The 17,513-nt window shown below is 39.7% G+C and overlaps 1 protein-coding gene across 9 annotated transcripts in view; it reads left to right on the top strand.

Annotated features, from left to right (window-relative positions):
* The window catches only part of Pak3 (p21 (RAC1) activated kinase 3), a 250,624-nt gene that overhangs the window by 31,119 nt on the left and 201,992 nt on the right, over positions 1-17,513 (top strand). For 4 of the 9 annotated variants that reach the window (XM_075958637.1, XM_075958633.1, XM_075958628.1 and 1 more), the window contains exon 2: positions 17,400-17,494. The exons of the other annotated variants lie outside the window; for them this stretch is intronic. The gene's annotated coding sequence lies outside the window, so the exon portion shown is untranslated. The remainder of the gene's footprint in view (positions 1-17,399; positions 17,495-17,513) is intronic. 9 annotated transcript variants of the gene reach the window in all.

Raw genomic sequence — 17,513 nt, 5'->3', positions numbered from 1 at the left:
ATGCCATTAACAGTACTTTCTCATGTTGTCTATCCATTTATTTGGGTTGTTTTTATTTGTTAGGTCATGTTTTCTTTTAATTGTGTTCTAAGAAAAAATTTATTCCAGACACAATTTGGAAATATGTTTCCCTTTCTGTGGGCTTTTAATTTTCTTGATGGTTTCCTGTAATAGAAAAGTTTGTTTTATTAATGTCCTTTAATTTATCTATAATTTTTGTTACTTCCTCATGTGTTCAGTGTCATTGTAAGGAACTATTCATTAATCCAATGTCATTAACAATAATACCTATTTCCTCTAAGAATTTCATATGTATATATTTTATATTTACACCATATAATTTTTAGTTACTTTATGTAGTATGACGTAAAAAAAACCCATTTAATTCTATTTCATGTGAATGTGCAAGTACTGGTCCCAAGCAATGTTTTGAAACTACCATGTTAACTCTTGACACACTTGTCAAAAATCAAATGACATACAGGTTCAATTTTAATTCAATTCTATTGTTCTATGTATACTTTTATGCCAAATATTAGAGAATTGTGAGTGTTTTAATTTATGTAAATTTCAAAATGGGGAAATATTTGCATTATAACTTTGTTTTTTCAAAAGATTTTTTAACTGTTAACATTTCCTTGCACTAACATAAATTTTAAGAGCATCTTGTCAATTTCTACAAAATTGGTAACTAGAACATTAGCAGGATTATTTTTACATCTACAGATGAATGTAGAGAACACAGGATACTTTTCTGTGTGATTAGGTCTTCTTTAATTTCTCTCAGCAATATCTCAAACTGTTCTGATTCTGTATTGTTCAAAATTTTCCATGCAACATTTTTTGATCATATTTGTTCCTTTTTACCAACTCTTCCTGGATCTCCCCATCTCCCTAGACACTCAACTTTATATTATTTCAGTATGTTAAAAACAAAACACAAAAGCATTGGAAAACTATGGAGTCTAATTTGTGTTGGCTAACTACTTTTGAGCCTGAGATTCACACTGGAGTGTGTATGATATACACATAACATTGAAGAAAACTGATTCACTCCCCATTCCTATTGCAAATACCTTCTTATTTAGGGGTTGGTCATTGTGTCCACCTCCCCTATTCCATGCTGGGGTTTTCTCTGACTTGAACTTGTGTAGGTCTTGTGCATGCTGTCACAGTCTCTAAATGTTTATGTGTATCACTCCTGTAGTATCTGGAAAATGCTCTTTCTTTGAAGTCATTCACTACTTCTGGCTCTTAAAAAACTTTCTGCCTTCTTTTCCCATAGACCCCTGAGCCTTGAATGGTGGGGAATGATATAGATATCCCATTTAGCTGAGTACTCTAAAGTATCTCACATTTTGTACCTTGTTTAATTCTGGGTCTCTGTGCTACTATGTCATTAGTAGTGATTTTGTTGTTATGTTAATTTAGCAGATCAATAGTAGTAGGTTTCGCTTAGGGCTCATGACCTATCTAATCTCAGAGGTTTGCCCCCTGTATCAGGGTCAGATACGTGTTCCATCTCATGGACAGGGACCTAAATCCAATTTAAAAAGTAGTTGGCTACTTCTCCAACATTTCTGCCTTTATTGCATCTGTGAGCACATCTTGCTGGCAGTTCTCCTTTGTAGCTCACAGGATTCTTAGCTGGATGAGGTTGATGACTCCTTTTCTCCTCCACTAGTGTGTATATTATTTTCCAGTACTGTGAATGCTAGGCAGTAGGCAAGAAGCTTCTAGTTGAGTAAGTATTTGGTGTCTTCAGCAATAAGGTCTTAATGTCAAGTTGTGAGGAGGTATAGTATGTCTAACCAATTGTCTGAGGTATAGTATGTCTAACCAATTGTCTGTGGTACCTAGCTGAAGTAATTGTTTCCCATATTATATATACCTCCATTTATACTTCTTTTTCGTATGTATATATTTTAGGAAGCTTCCATAGTAGTAGTTTTCCATATAACTTTTTAAAGGGCTTTAGTGTTAGTTGTTCTTCCCTATGTTCTCTACTCTATCCTACCCTCCAATCCTCCCCATTTAACCTTCCTGCTCTAATTGTTCCTTTATTCTTTATAACACTATATTCTCTTCTTCTTCCTTGGAGGACTATCCTTCCCCCCTGCTCCGTTCTGATGTTATGGTTGGCACTTACAGTTACGTTTATTTCTAATGGTTTTATTACTTTTGTCTGCTATAAGTGGAATTAATCTTTAGTTTTATTTTTTCTTTACTCATATTTAGTTGTCTTGCTTAATTGCCACAGATAGAACTTCCAATACAGTGTTGAATAAACTTAGCCCAGGTAGGAAAGCGTTCAGTTTTGGACTATTAACTTCAAATGGCTTTTAACAATGTCTTACAGTTGGCACTATGATTGTACAGAAGTAATAAACATTCAGTACTAAATGTACTTTCTATTTTGAGTTTTCACCTTTCCTTGAGCTGGCAAAACACAGTGTGATAATTTCTCATGATGCTGAGTAGCATTATTGAAGTGAGTCACAGATTCCAGTCAGCCATGAAGTCACAGCAAAAGCAGCATATCTTCTGTGTGTCACCTACCTAAGATGTTTGCTAGTCTAGGTATATTTAAATCCATTTTTCACTTAGGGCATTTCAACCTGCATTGAATATCAGGATTTTATCTTTTTTTTTTTACAGTTGTTTGATTTGGTCTTTGTAGCTGTGACAAAACAGCATGATCGGTTTATTTGACTTCCCTTCCTGGTCACAGTCCATCAGTGAGGGAAATCAGGGCAGGAGCCAAGGCAGGAACCCCACAGGAATGCTGTTTCCTGGCTAGATCTCTGTGGCTCACTCAGCTAGCTTTTTATACAACTCAGGACCATCTGGCCAGGGGTGACACTTCCCACTATTGGCTGGCCCTCCTGTATCAACACTAATCAAGAAAATGCCTCCACAGCCATGCTCACATTCCAGGCTGAAGAAATCATTTCTCAATTAAGGGTCCCTCTTCCTAAATGACTTCAATTTGTATAACGTTGACAAATTTAAGCAACACAGCAATGTCAAGGAAAATCCACTCTATCCATAGCTCCTTGAATGCTTTTTCATGAAGTACTGGTAGGTTATCAGATTTTTGCTTATGCCTTTTTTTTCTGCTGTTGAAATAACCACATGAATTTGTCTCTATCCTACTGAAGTGGTGTATTGTATTAATAAATTTTCACATGTTAAACCAACTTTGATTTCCTTGATAAATCCCAATTGGTCAAGCTACATAATAGTGTTTTATTTTCAGTTAGGTCTAATGTGCCAACTGATTTTCTTGTTATTGTTGTTGGAGGTTATGCATTTTTGCTAGTTCATTTTTTTATTCAAGTCAAGAAAGCCCTCTATTCCTACCTTCCTGGAAGGAAAACACTTTCTCTTTTGTCTTATCATTAATTATTATTTCAAATGTTTTCTTGTATAAATTGATAAGATTTTTTACTCTTGATTTGTTTCTATTTATTATTATTATTACAAATTTTCACCTCCTCCCATTTCCCTTCCCCCCGATTCCTCCTCCCCCTCCCTCTCCAGTCCAAAGAGCAGTCAGGTTTCCCTGCCCCTTGATAGGATATTTTTAAATATTTAACCTTTTGACATGATGGGTTGTAATAACTTTTTTGGTATTAGAGTCTGCTTTGTGTCTGTGTACTAAATCTTAGTTGGTTATAGTTTACAATTCGTGTAAACTAGTTCTGAGTTATGTTTTGCTAATATGTTGTTGAGCATTTTAAATCCGTATGTATAAAGGATATTGCTTTTATTAAAATTCTTTATTCATTTGGTATGGGTCTATTTAAATGGTCTAGTTCATATTTGCTGAATTGTGGAAGTTGGCACTTTTCGTGGAATGATCTGTCTCTTCTATATTGTAAAATTAGTATGTATGTGATCACTGGTACCACTTTATTATTGCTCTCATGTTGATTACAGGGCTTGTACTGAGATTGTTCATTAACTTTTCTCAGGGCTCATATATTATTTAATTATAACATTAACTTTTCAGTCTTCATGTATTAGATTATTATGTTCTTATGCTCTGTATACAAATAGAAATGTAGGATAAATTCATGTTGATGTTAACACTTATAAAACCAATACAAATTTACATTGAATTTAGATATAAAGTCAGCACAATTAAAATTCCAACAACCATGTAGAGTGATGGTTGAAGCTTGATAGTAGACAATGCCTGTTGTATATTTTCCTTCTTGGCGCAAGTCATTTGATTTTCATGCTGATGGGACATCCTTTGTGTCATTGTCATTATTATACCTTCTAATAACAAACTCATTTCAAAGCAATGGTCCATTATTTCCATGGACCTGAAAGTTTACTGGTGTACCTCAGCCTAACTTCCTTTTGAGTTATTAGTCATTATATAAGCCCCTGCTGGTCCCCTTGAACGACTTCCATAGGTTGAAGGTAAGTCCTTATTGATTAAGAAACTTCATACTTTGGACATAAGACTTGGAAGTTTGAGCTGGATCTGAACTGAAAGTCTTCCTGAAGTTTGACTTTTTACAGACACTGAAGGTACTATGCAGGCTGCTGAGGAAGGGAAGCAACCATAAGACCTACCCAGCCTTGAGGCCTATGAACAACAACAATGACCAGAATGGCAAGATATCCCTAAAAGTGCAATAGTTACACTCATATCCTGCTAGTAAATGTCTAATTGAACTTAAGTCCTGCTCAACAGGAGTAAAATCATGCCTGGTACTAGAAATTCACTCCACTGAGGCTGCTTCATTATTCACACCCCTCCTTCCTTGTTCCAAATTGTTATTTATTTAAAACTAAAGAAGAAAGATTTAAATGCTTAAGTTCCACAGAGAAACCCTGTCTCAAAAAAAAATAAATGCTTAAGTTCTGTATTTATGAAATGGTCATTTTTATATAACATATTCATTAAAATGATTTCTCATAATTTTGGTAGAGCCCACTCATACTCAGACTGGGGGTGATTATGCAAAAACAGTTGTCATTGGGTGGTCCTAAGTTAGAATTAAGTATGAAATATGAAATAATTTAATAATATTGAGTCAGTGATATGGTGGAAATTTTGAGAGGTGTTTGAGACCAAGTAAAATACTTCTAAATTTAGGCCCTTTCAAATTCTGTAGCTCTGAAGATGGGGAGTCAGACGATATTCTGCTTTTCTGTCTCTTGTGACATTGAAAACTGTAGCTGGAATCAGAGGATAGCGTATTCTTTGAAAATGCCAAGGTCATGAAAGATAAGAAAAACTGAGAGCAATTTCACTTTTAAAAGAGGACTAAAATGGCATTCAAACTCAACCCTAGCATTGATTTAAGCTTGACTCCTACACTAGATAATTTTTTTATTGTTGGATTAATTAATTAAATTTGAAGAATGCATTTAGATTACATAGAAATGTGATATGAATATTTTTATTGATTCTGATCATTGTCTCTTGGCAATGAGCAAAAGTGCCTTCATGTGTATATGTATATAGAGATATATACCAAGTCTCTAGGAATAAAGAGAGATATCCTTCATCTTATCTCAAGTGGTTTAGAAGAAGATATAATGCCTATGTAAGAATATGTTTAGGAGGAGAGAAAGGCTGAAGGAAATGTCACCGAAGGTTAAAATCTAGAGTGAAGGGTTTTGGAACTTCTTTGACAACATTTTTCTACTTCGCAAATAAAGATTTGATGAGCATTGTATCCTGGGATGTCTGACCCATGGCAGCCATTGAACAGTTAATTTGTGTAGTGTTTAAGGCAAATGATGTATCAGAAAAACTTGAGATGGCAGAAAGGGCAAGGTTAAGAGACACTGTAAAGGGGAAGTCACCTTACCTTGGTGATTAGACGAAGAGAAATTAAGGATGGTGCTGAAGTTGGGAGCCTAGAAACTGGCTTGGTGCCGGCAGAAAGAAGCAAATCAAGAGAAAGCTGGTTGGAAGCCAAAATAAGTTTGTGGTGTGTAAGGTAAGTGAGTAAGGTACAAGACTACAAAAGTGCTATTTAGTAGAAAGCAAAATAGGATCAGGGTTGGAGTCAATGTTTTGGCAAGCATCTTAACATTTTTAGAGAGAGATGGACTTCCTCTGTCTATAGAGAAGGAAGTTATTGGAAATAGAAGGATGCTTCTTGTTTTATGAGGTTTACGCAGCTAGTTGTAGGCAGTTGCACCGAAATCATATATATTTCGGTTCAAACCCTGACTTCACTCATTTCTAGTTTGGTGATCTCGATCACCTAAATCTCTCAGAGCTTTGTTTCTTTAAGCTGTGAAATGGTGACCTCACTTGGCACAGCATCAATACAAAGCACTTATACTATTCACTGGTACGTAGGTGGAGCTGGAGACACAGGGATCTAGTTTTAATTGGTATTTCCTTTCCTATAGTTGTCTGCAGGAGGCAGTCCTCTCTGTATGTGTCTGTCCCTCTGTCTCAGTCTCTATCTCTCTGTTTCTCTCTGTCTCTGTCTCTCTCTCTGTCTCTGTCTCTCTCTCTCTCTGGATACCAGGGATGAGGCAAGGGGACCACAGCATGGTGTCTTTGGCACACAGAAGAAAAGTCTGTAAGGCATCATTGGGAAGGATAATTGCTTTCGTCCTCTGACAATACAGGCAGGAGAATAGAAAGCTGTGAGGACTTACAGGAAGTGTGAGTCACAGTCAGGGCATATGGGGCAAGGACAGGCTCCAAAGACTCATGTTGATTGCTAGAAGCAATTTCTCTCTCTCTCTCTCTAAAGCTTGTCCCAGGTCATCTAGAATAGGATACTTGGAAGTGGTGAAATGAATGATCTAAACCGACACACCATGCACAGGAGGCAGATTTAAATTTGTTAAAGGTGCTAAGGGCCTTGCCCACATGATCCCTATCTTGGCAAGTAGTGAGTTACAGGAAATGTGTCTGGCCCAGGAGTAAGGAGGGCCTGTCACCTGCCAGCACAGATTCTCTCTAAGAAAGACAGAGCTCTGAATAGCCACGCTGCTAGCCTACATTAGTTTTCTTCTGTGGAAATATTAATCAATCTGTAGACTTCTGCTACTACATGTTAATGCAATCAAAGAGATCACAACGACCTTAAGAGTTCCTGATTAATCCTCCCCCCACTTTGCTGGCATTACTTTCTTTAATTTCTCAGCACTTGGCTCATTTCCTTAGCTTACTTGTCTCTGCTTCTTGCCCCGAACACCTTTTTTTCTTTTATGGAAGAGAGGGATCTATCTGGTGAAGTCATGGAGTTCTGGGCTGTTTGGAACTGGTCCATAATCACTCTTGTCCTTGAATGAAGGTACATTCCCGATATGGAGGGAAGACTTTGGGGTTCTGATCAAAAGAAAGAGATATTTGGAAATGGTGAGAAACTTAAAAAGGGAGAGGTATCAGGATGCTGGAGATAAGAAACCTGGAGAAACAGGGAGAACAAGGTCATAATTTTACCTTGGGTCAAACAGGAACAGGAAGAAGCCTTTTAAGGCAAAGATAAGTATCTAAATATCAAGAACTGCTAATTTCTCCAAGGCCTCCTAGGGAGACACTTTGATCTCCTCAGTGAGGAGTATCTTTTTTTTTTTTTCTTTAAGGAGAAGGAGCTAGAAGCTTAAGACAGAGATTGCTTAGCAGGCTACTTAACTAGACAGCTTAAATCATGACTTGCTCATAGCAGAACTTGTGAAGGAATCTTCTACAAACGCATCTGCCCACCTGCTTTCTTGACTCAAACTCCCAGTTGTTGTCCTCAGCTTCTTTTAATTAATCTCCTTCCTGTCACATCGTAGACCCAACGCAATCCTGTTGACTTAACTTCAAAACAGATCCCTATTTTGGCCACTTCTCCCTACTTCCTCGGCTATCACCTAGTATGAACCACTACTCTCTTTTTCTTGGGCCAGTGCAATGACCATCTAGTCACTTCCACTCTTGCTTTTAGCTTGCAAAAGATGGATGTTCAGGGAGCCATAGCTGTGTGTGTTCCATATATATACATATATATAAATATATCACAGACACTAACTTACATAAGATTGTGCAGATGGGTACAGAGATTCTGAATTTCTTGGCTCTGCGTCTGAGAATGCAGGAGCAATTGTGCTCCTACAGAAAAGTGTGCTTGTGTACCACCTTGAACAGACTTGGAAAAGCCCATGCTAATATGCATACTCACGCGCACACACAATGGTGCTGCCTCAGCCTCCCAGTTACTTCTTTTGTCCATTACCCATTGCTCTACCAGAATTAAGTCCTGTCACTTCCCCCCACAGTGGCTTTTCCCAGAGATACCTCCTTCTAGGGAGGAGGTAAAATAATGGGGTGCAAAATGTTTTGATGGTATATGTATTCCAGTGACAAGAAACGCACAAGTGAGAAGAATGTGGGTGTGCATGGTCCAGACTGCTGCCTGCCAGCATTTGGATGAATGACCCAGGGCAGCTCTTAAACGCGATTTAGCACTGATCATAAGAGATGACCTTAACACTGTCATTTTTCGATTGGAGGAGGGAGCACCTTCCTGTCACATTCTAACAGTCTTCTGGACAATCTCAATGCCAAACAACAATCACCACCGACGTTAACAAATATTTGAGGCATTGAGAATATTGATTCCTTGTTTCAAATCCAATTTACATTCCAATAGTGTTAGGATAACAGCACACTGAGAAGCTGGAATGATGTGTTCCCTGCCTTTGCCTGTGGACTCATTTCTGTCTCCCTCTCACTGGGTTCTCTAACCCTAGCCACATGTTCTGTCTCTTAATGTCTCTGGTTCATAATTTTTGAGTATTTGTCTTCCTCTCATTCTGCCCCAACTTATAGAGTGCTGACTCTATCAGCTAAGGACTTTAGCCACCATTATGTTCTCATCACCTAATGTGGTGTCTGTCATTTAATGGGTAGCCAATAAATACTTGCTGAGTAAGTACGTAAACAGGAAAACAGACAGTTTCGATCAATTCCTTCCCCACTAGGGGCTTTAAGATGCACATAATCTCAGCCCTGTGTCTAGTGTGCTTGCAGATCCCTTGATAAACAGAGATAACCAGAATATAATCATTTGAAACAGAAAGCTTAAAGGCCGGTATAACCAAGGAGAACGGTAATCAGCATAATGGGCAGTGATTGAGATATTTGCACGTACCGAGAATTGCTTCTGGCTCTTTACTCACTTAGTTTCCATAGTGACCTTATGTGCTATCTCCTCAAATCATCACTATTTGACTCCGAGCACACTCAGTCCCAGGAGATAGAATGACTTGAATTCAGACACAGGAAGGTTAATGTGAATCACTCTGAAGGGCTGCAGAAAAAAGAGAATATGTTTCATTTCCTCTCATTTCCTTTTTCAAAACATCCTGGAAGCATCCCCAGTTCTCTGCAACCCTCTCATTCTCTTGAACCAAGCAGTGGGAAACAGGTGAAACAGGGGCATGTGCGATGTAGGCAAGCGACAACAAACACTGATCTTGTTAGCAACGCCACTGGGTAGGATCCACTTGGGTAATTGGCAATGCGGATAAAGAGCCTGAGGCATTTTGCACATTCCTGATTTTAAAATCTATAAAAGCATCAGATCTTGAGCCAGTCTCTGACAAACTGAAGGGAGCTGCAGCCACAAAGCAAATTTAACACCCCTTTGGATTTTCTTGATGTCAAAGCGAATGCTTCTAGTGAGGTGAGAATGGCACTTGCTTGAACACTATGGAGTTGAAACCTGAGTGATTACAAGGCCAGATCGCACTCACCACCTTCACATGGAGAGAGGAACTGACACATGTGGAAGAGGTAACTGCCTAGCCAGGATTTCTGGTCCTGACTGCCAATAAAGAGAATGAAAATTGCACCAACATTGGGAAAAGGCAGTGTGGGTCTTTGTGAGAATGGGAGAATGCTCCTGGGCAAAACTAACTTCTCTAGAGATGTAACTCAGTTAGTACGGTGCTTGCACACCATACATAAGCCCTTGGGTTTCACCCTTAGCACCAGGTAGTGCAAGCCTGTATTTCCAGTACTTGGGAGGCTGAAACAGGAGAATTGGTAGTTCAAGATCATCCTTGCTTGCAGTTGGATTTGGAGGCCAACACTGGCTAGAGATCCTATCTCAGCACCCCCCCACACACACACACGTGGAGAAAGAGAGGGGGAGCACATATGCACTGATGCACACACATACACACACGATTTGAAATTAACTTACTGCTAATAAACTACCTGAAATGCCATTTCATGGACAATGCTTGCATCTTTATCTGCATATATGAACAGAACCCTAGAAGCAGTAAATAGCCCTAACAGCAGACCTTCTGACGCAGCTTATTCACTTTATAGCTAGGCATACTGAGGCTAGGAGAAATAACTACTTTTTTTTATCGTGTGTGTGTGTGTGTGTGTGTGTGTGTGTGTGTGCATGTGATGGGTGTATGGGCGGTTTGAGGTTTGCCCACAGAACTGTTAAGGGGGGGAAGAAAAGATTTACATTGTGAAGGAGAAGGGATAAAGAAAAATGTTAGAATTGACACAGTGTTTAATAAATAACTAGTCATTTGTGACATAGTTACATACACACTGTAATAAACACCCCTCTCTGTGGCAAAACAGAGGGGTATTATCAATGAAGGGAGGGAGGGCCTCGGCTGAGGAGACAAAATGGGAAACGGCTATATCCCTCCAACTCTTTTCTGCCGCCCCATCCTCCACACAGTTCAGCTGTGGGCTCAAAGCATTTTGCTGCACAGAGATTCATGGGTTGCTTTGCTAGTGGCTGGTGGCATTTTGCCTCTGTGGGAGGGACGGAGCCTTTTCCCTTTATCAAAAAATCTATGATTTTTTTTCTTTAAAGCATAGTGCAGAGCTTTTTACAAATTGCAGGCCCGAAATAGACATGCTGCCAGTCCTCAGCACAGCCTCCCCTAGGTCGGGGCAACCTGTCCCTCAGGCAGTGTATAAGACAAGCTAGCTCATGCATTTCTGAAACTGGTGGTGTAAATTCTCTGTGGAGGATGGGAGAAAGTAAGCCATCTCTGCTGTCTTAAAGGGAGCTGGGCTTAGAATAAGGGGAAGCTGGGAGCTCTTGAGAAAACTCACCCAAGTGCAGTATTAGGCCCTGCCAGAAGGAAGTCACAGTACGGCAGCTTGGCTGTAACTTGCTGTGGGGATTTGGCTAAGCCATTTCTCCTTATTGAGCCTGTTTTGTTCTCTGTGCCTCGATATTTACAGTATAACTGAAAGTTGTAAGTGTAGACACACATCAACAATAGGAACAAAAGTACTCAATGAATGGCATAGATAAGTGTTGTTTTATGGCTGGTCTTTACCTTGGATGGTTGAGCAATGTGAGTGTGATCTCAGAATAGTATAGATCCCTCTGGGCAGAACCAAGGCCTCTGACTATGTTCCTGGGAGGAATATGGGAGGAGGCAGTATGGGATAACCACAGATTCATAATCATATCATGGAAAAAAATCACAGTCCTGCCCCAGTCTTATCTTCTTGTCTGTCCCTTCCAGCAAATTATCGAAGTGCTCTAAGACTCAGTTTCCTCACCTATGAAATGGGCTTGTCATGAAGACTTCAGTTAGATAAGAAATCCTACGCGGGGAAGACTAACATAGCAGTAATTAGTGTTGATGCCATTTGCCTCTGTTTCTGAGAACTGGTATTTCTTTATGGTAGTTTGTAACTGGTCCTTGGTTTAAAAAATGTGTGTGTGTGTGTGTGTGTGTGTGTGCGCATGGGTGTGTGAAGATTCATGAATTGCTATACTCGAAGAAATTCTGACTGGTCCCATAGGCTTGGAAAGCAGTACAAGATTATGTGTTGGAGATGAAGATGAAAGGGCAGTGGTATATTGTTTGCCGCCCAGATATGGATCTCTGGGTTCCATTGCAGCATGCCCCTTTCAGCAAGATGCATTTAATACAGACCGCAATACGTTGGATTGTGGGGCAGATATGGCAACTATTAGTCAATAGCAACGTTTCCACATGGGTTGTTACTCACCAGGAAATCAACTTCATGGGTGATAAGGAGCACTAAAACAACCAACAAAAGTGGAAGGAAATAACACTGCACTAGACACAGTAAAGATGAATTTTGCTTCATGATATGCTTATTTCATGTACATGTGTAATTTTGCACAGTTATACAGAGTTCATTAACATGTAGTATATATGTGTCTATATTCATATATGTATATATATGTGTGTATTATATATATTTCATAAAATAATATTTTGCTGTACTGTAGACCATGGCCAAATGTGTTTGAAATATTCAGTTCTTAATTGGATAAGCTGGTATCCAGAGAAATAATACATCAAGTCCTGAAGTAGACCAGAAGCTACTAGCAAGAGAATGTAATATGATTCATTTCTCTTCCCTTCTTATCTTTGCCATGTTGGGCTTGGGTCAACAAAGTTGGCTATTGTTTAATTGGAATTGCATTCTAATACCAGGTAATGACCCTGGCCTAACATGTAAGGGCAAGTTAGGGGTTTAACTACAAGTATCAGGCTAATTATACTGACCCCCATTACATAGAAAATGCATCTGACTTTATTGGGGGTGTTCAGTTGTTCTTCATTAGCAAGGATTTTGGAGAGCCATGCCAAACATCTGTCCAAACAGCTCTTAGGCACACTCTTCTGTCTTTCTTCCAGGCATTGCTATTTATTTTTTCTAGTGGAAACTCCACCTTTGTGAAAGCAAATACCTAGATGAAATTCTGCTTGCTCATCACGTGTGTTTGTGTATGGGGTATATGTGTGTATGTATTCAAGCATGTGAACATGTGGGCATACACACATGTAGAAGCCAGAGGTAGATGCTGGATAGCTTTCTCTGTCATTCTCCATATTAGTTCTTGAGACAAGCTCTCTCACTGAAACTGGAGTTCACTGATTTGGCAAGCCCAGCTGACCTGCCTCAGGAATCCTCCTGTCTCCACCTGCCCGGCACTAGTATGACCCGTCTACCCCACAACCAGCTTTTGTCATAGGCGCTGGGAATTTGAACTCAGTTCCTTGTGCATGTGCTGTACGATTTTTACTGACTCAGCCATTTCCTCAGCCTTCAGGATCTGTTTTGATTCACATCAGCACACATTCTTTATCTTTTCAGTGTGTGCTTGGTATGTGGAAGATAATATGTCATTCATTACCTTTTCATCCACAAAGTCTTCATGAAAGGAACAAGCAATGTTGAATTCCAATTCCCAGGCAACACGTGACAGTGTGGTCATTTGATTATTGTAGCCTCTCTGTACACCATCTATATAACTGTTGGCCTTGCAGGATCTCCAACCATACCATTTTGGAACTGTTGACTTCCTACCTGGCCTTTTATTTTCCCCATAATATTTATTGCACTAACCTACAGTTTTAAAAGAAGTTAACAGATGAGTAATGTTTATGCAAGTTATTTTACCTTCCCATGTACATTAATAATTTGAAATTATTTTCCACATTACATCGAAGAAAATCTGTGTACAGTTCAAGTATGATTTGATGGATCATAAAATTATGATCATAGATGTATGTGTCCTAAACTTACAAAACTTTCAAGCTATGAGTGGCCTTGCAATTTGGAGTCTTCTGAAGAGGAAGTAGAGCACCAGGCAGGTTAGGAGCCTTCCCCATAGTCACACCCGTAGTTTCTAGCAGAATTGGAACTTGAACCCAGGTTTCCAGCATCTTAGGCTCTTTCCCATTCACCAGACTGTCTGCTAGGCTGTCTCCTTTATGCTGAAGGTTGAAATAGTTTCCATGTGCAGAAGACAACATTCAGTCGCCAGTCCTCTCCACACAGACGGTAACAGAGTCATCACCATTCATCTGATAAGCCCCAGGCTCTTCTCACCAGAGTAGATGTGTTTACCTTTACTGAGGAGACTGCCTCTTGGCACACTGCCTTTGCTTCAATGCTCGAATCAAGGCAAGGTCTTTATAGGAAGGTTATTACCAGTGCTTGCACCAGCAGCATCTTTTTGTGGAATCAGTGTGGTCTAGTCTAAAGACTCTGGTGTGCTATGTCCCAGGAGCTAGTCTCACTTCTCAGATATGTGACTTTAGACAACTTGTTCAACCTCCCTGGCTCCATATTCCTATAGCTATCAACGTGAGTAGAATTGGACCTGTTTCTCTTATCTCTCAGGTCTGCTGTGAGGCTAAGGTGAGATAATATGTATGAGAGTGCCTTGAACAAAAGACCATTTGTACAACTATGAGGCATAGCATTATGACTAAATCAATACTGTAATTACTGAGGATCCATAATACGTGCAAACTATTGGCTCAGGACATTCCAAGGAGCATAGGACTCAGCTGCTTTCTTGAGCTGTATTCTAGCTGAATGGAAAGAAAGTTGACACTATAAAGCTGGACATGAGTGATTGTAGTGTATGAACTACAGATGGCGGGGCATGGCAGAAAGGCCAAAAATGGATTCCTGGAGAAGAACTGCATTGAAAACTGTGCTTTGGGATGTCATTGGCAGGGGAATTAGTGAAGCAAGGAAGCAAGAAGTATGTTATGAGGACTGAAATCGTCAAATGTTCTGAAAGCCTACTTTTCAAGATGTGGAAAGTTCAAGTAGCACTAAGAGGTTATTGATTGCTTTTCCTGCTTCCCTACTGCTCTACTGTGCAGAAAGATAATCAAAACATGTGTCTCATGAAATCAAGGCTAAGTGTGACTGTTAATAGCTGAGTAAATTACAGGTAGTTTAGGCTGAAAAACAGCCAAATAATAGTAGTAGTATTCCAAGATTTCAATGAGATGATGTGTGGTAATCAGCATAGCTCCTGATGCATGATTAAGACTAGCAACACTAGATTTATCTCTATCACCATCATCAATTTTTCCATTTTACATTGATGACAAGGGTTAATTACATGCACCTTGAAATTTGTCTGACGTTAATTGTGTGACCATGGCCAGGATTTGATACCTTCTTTCTTTTCAGTTTTCTGGTCTTTAAGATGAGGATTTTAGTAGTGCCAACTTCAAACGACTGTCATAGGGACTAAATATCTTAATCAAGTAAAGTGTTTATCACAATGTTAGTACATTGTTAACACTCAGCTGATATTAGCTACTATAATTATTATCATCAGTTAATCAGTAATGTGACATAGTTGCATGACAAATCAAGGAAATTGAGAAAAAAAGAGAAAAGTATAGCCAATCTTCCTACTCAGTATTCAATATCTTGTTATCAGTTTGGAAGTCACTTGTTAAAGTGAAATTTCTTTAATGTAACTGAAATTTTATGTTTTTACTAGCGCATGATTGCTGTTGTTGTGTCGAGATAATAAGATAAGAAAAAAAGTATGGATTTGGGAGACAGTCCACCAGACACTTAACATGTCTGTGGTGCTAGAAGCAGAATATTCCCCCCCAGACATACACACATCAGACATGAGAACTACATGTTCATATGTAAAGAACTTCCAGTTCAAAAGAGAAAGGAAACCAAAATAAACTATCAAAAAAGCATATTTCATGTAAAGTGGTTGGAATTGGCAGTGTGTATGTAGAAACCTGTACCACATATATTTTAAAAGAGTTGTCGGATCTGTAATCAGATTGGTGACTACCCTAGTTGTCAACACAGAGCCTCCATCCAGGGCTGATAGAAGCAGATGCAGAGATCCAAGCACTGGCCTGAGTTCCAGCAGTCCAGTTGAAGAGAGGAAGGGGAGATTTTATGAGCAAAGGGGGGGAGGCAAGATCATGACAGGGAAACCCACAGAGACAGCTGACCTGAGCTTGTGTAGCTCAAGGACTCTGGACTGAAATCTAGGGAGTTGGCATGGGACTGACCTTGGCCCTCTGAATGTGGGTGACAGTTGTGTAAGGTGGTCTGTTTGTGGGGTCCTTAGCAGTGGGATCAGGATCTGTCCCTAAAGCATGAGTTGGCTCTTTGGAATCTATTCACTATGGTAGGATGCCTTGTCAAGTCTTGATGCAGGGGAAGGAGCTTGGTCCTGCCTCAACTTGATAAGTTATGATTTGTTGACTCCCATGGGAGACCTTCTGAATGGAGGAGGAGGAGTGGATGTTGGGGTAGAAGGGAGGTGAGGGAAGGGAACAGGAGGAGAGAAGGGAGGAGAAACTGTTTGGTATGTGAAATAAAAAAAGAGTGGTTAGAAAAAGCCTCACTGAGGTGATCTGAGTTGAGCCTTGAAGTAGGTGGTAGAGTGAGCCATGCAACCACCTCAAGAGAAAAGGTTGTAAGCACAAAGAATAGTCAGGACTCTGTTCCCAAGTCAGACAAGTGCTTATCATTTTGGAGAGTACCTAGAAGTCTGTGTTGCTGGAGCAAATTTAAAGAATGAAAGGGTAATGGGATAGGAGAGTAGACAGTCCCTCAGACTGAATGTTTTAGGGCTTTTGAGTTAATGTGGTGACTGTTTTCAGAAAGGCAGGAAGAAATGGAGAAGGTCCTTTGAATAGGAGCTTGAGTTGACATGTTTCAGTCATCTGCCCCTCCTCTAAGCAGTAGGATTCTAACCCCCAGTTGGCCAATATTGAACAATTGAACAATAATAAATGAGATAGAATTCCAGAAAGTCCTGCAATGCTGCCCTTAACACTCTGTGGACTGCAGAAAGTGGGCTCATTGTACAGAAAGGAATCATGTCACAGCGACTTGGGGAAAAGAAATGTGGTCCCTGGGAGCTGAAAGAGACCTCATTAGGACAATTGTGCCACTGGCTTCAGTTCATGCAGCTAGGATTTGAAACTCTCTTACCTTATCAGCCTACCAAGTCTCCAACAAGACCTCCTCAGGGTCAGAAAAACTTTCTGACAGGCTTATTGTACAACCTGTCTTCTTGCCACCACTGGGTGGCAAGCAACCCAAGAAAAGGGCAAAAGGACATACCTTCTATACGAAAGCAGGAGAGTTGTGAAGGCAAGCGAATGCCCTGTGTACAATAGTTCTGCTTGACAGGCGCCAAGTCTCTTCCAAATCTTTTCCTGCCATGGGCTGATTTTTACTATGTTTTGTCTTGTTTTCCCCCCATCTTCTGTCTCTTCTCAGGAGGTGCTACATCTTTTCAGTGACCCTCTAAATATTTGCTGTTTAGCATTGAACGAAGAGATCCTGGGGAGGAATGTGGAAGGATGCACTACAACAATCTCTCCCGTTTTGAATCTAGAAATGATACTTTAATTAATCTATCCTAAATGGTAGTCAGTTTCCCAGCCAAATCTGCTACCTTCATTAAACTATTGGCTCAGATTTGGCATTTGTCGGTCCAGTCAAAGCTTTGGTTGCTTGGTCAGTTTCAATGTAAGCTTCTTCTGAGACACTGTCCTTTCTTCTAGTGCCACAAAATGGAGTTTTAAGGTTTTTGTTGAGTACTTTTCTTTATCTTATTTAAAATTTACCTTTTTAATTTTAGCCCCATATCTCAGCCCATCTGAGTTCACTTTGAATCTCAATTTTGTTCTTCAACGTATTTGATACTCTGCCAACTTCAAGTCATCTTCAGACGTGGTAAGTACATTTTATATAT

Source organism: Microtus pennsylvanicus, chromosome X (assembly GCF_037038515.1).
Source record: "Microtus pennsylvanicus isolate mMicPen1 chromosome X, mMicPen1.hap1, whole genome shotgun sequence".
In the NCBI taxonomy this organism is placed as follows: Eukaryota; Metazoa; Chordata; class Mammalia; order Rodentia; family Cricetidae; genus Microtus; species Microtus pennsylvanicus.
This window is presented reverse-complemented; position numbering and strand designations above follow the sequence as displayed.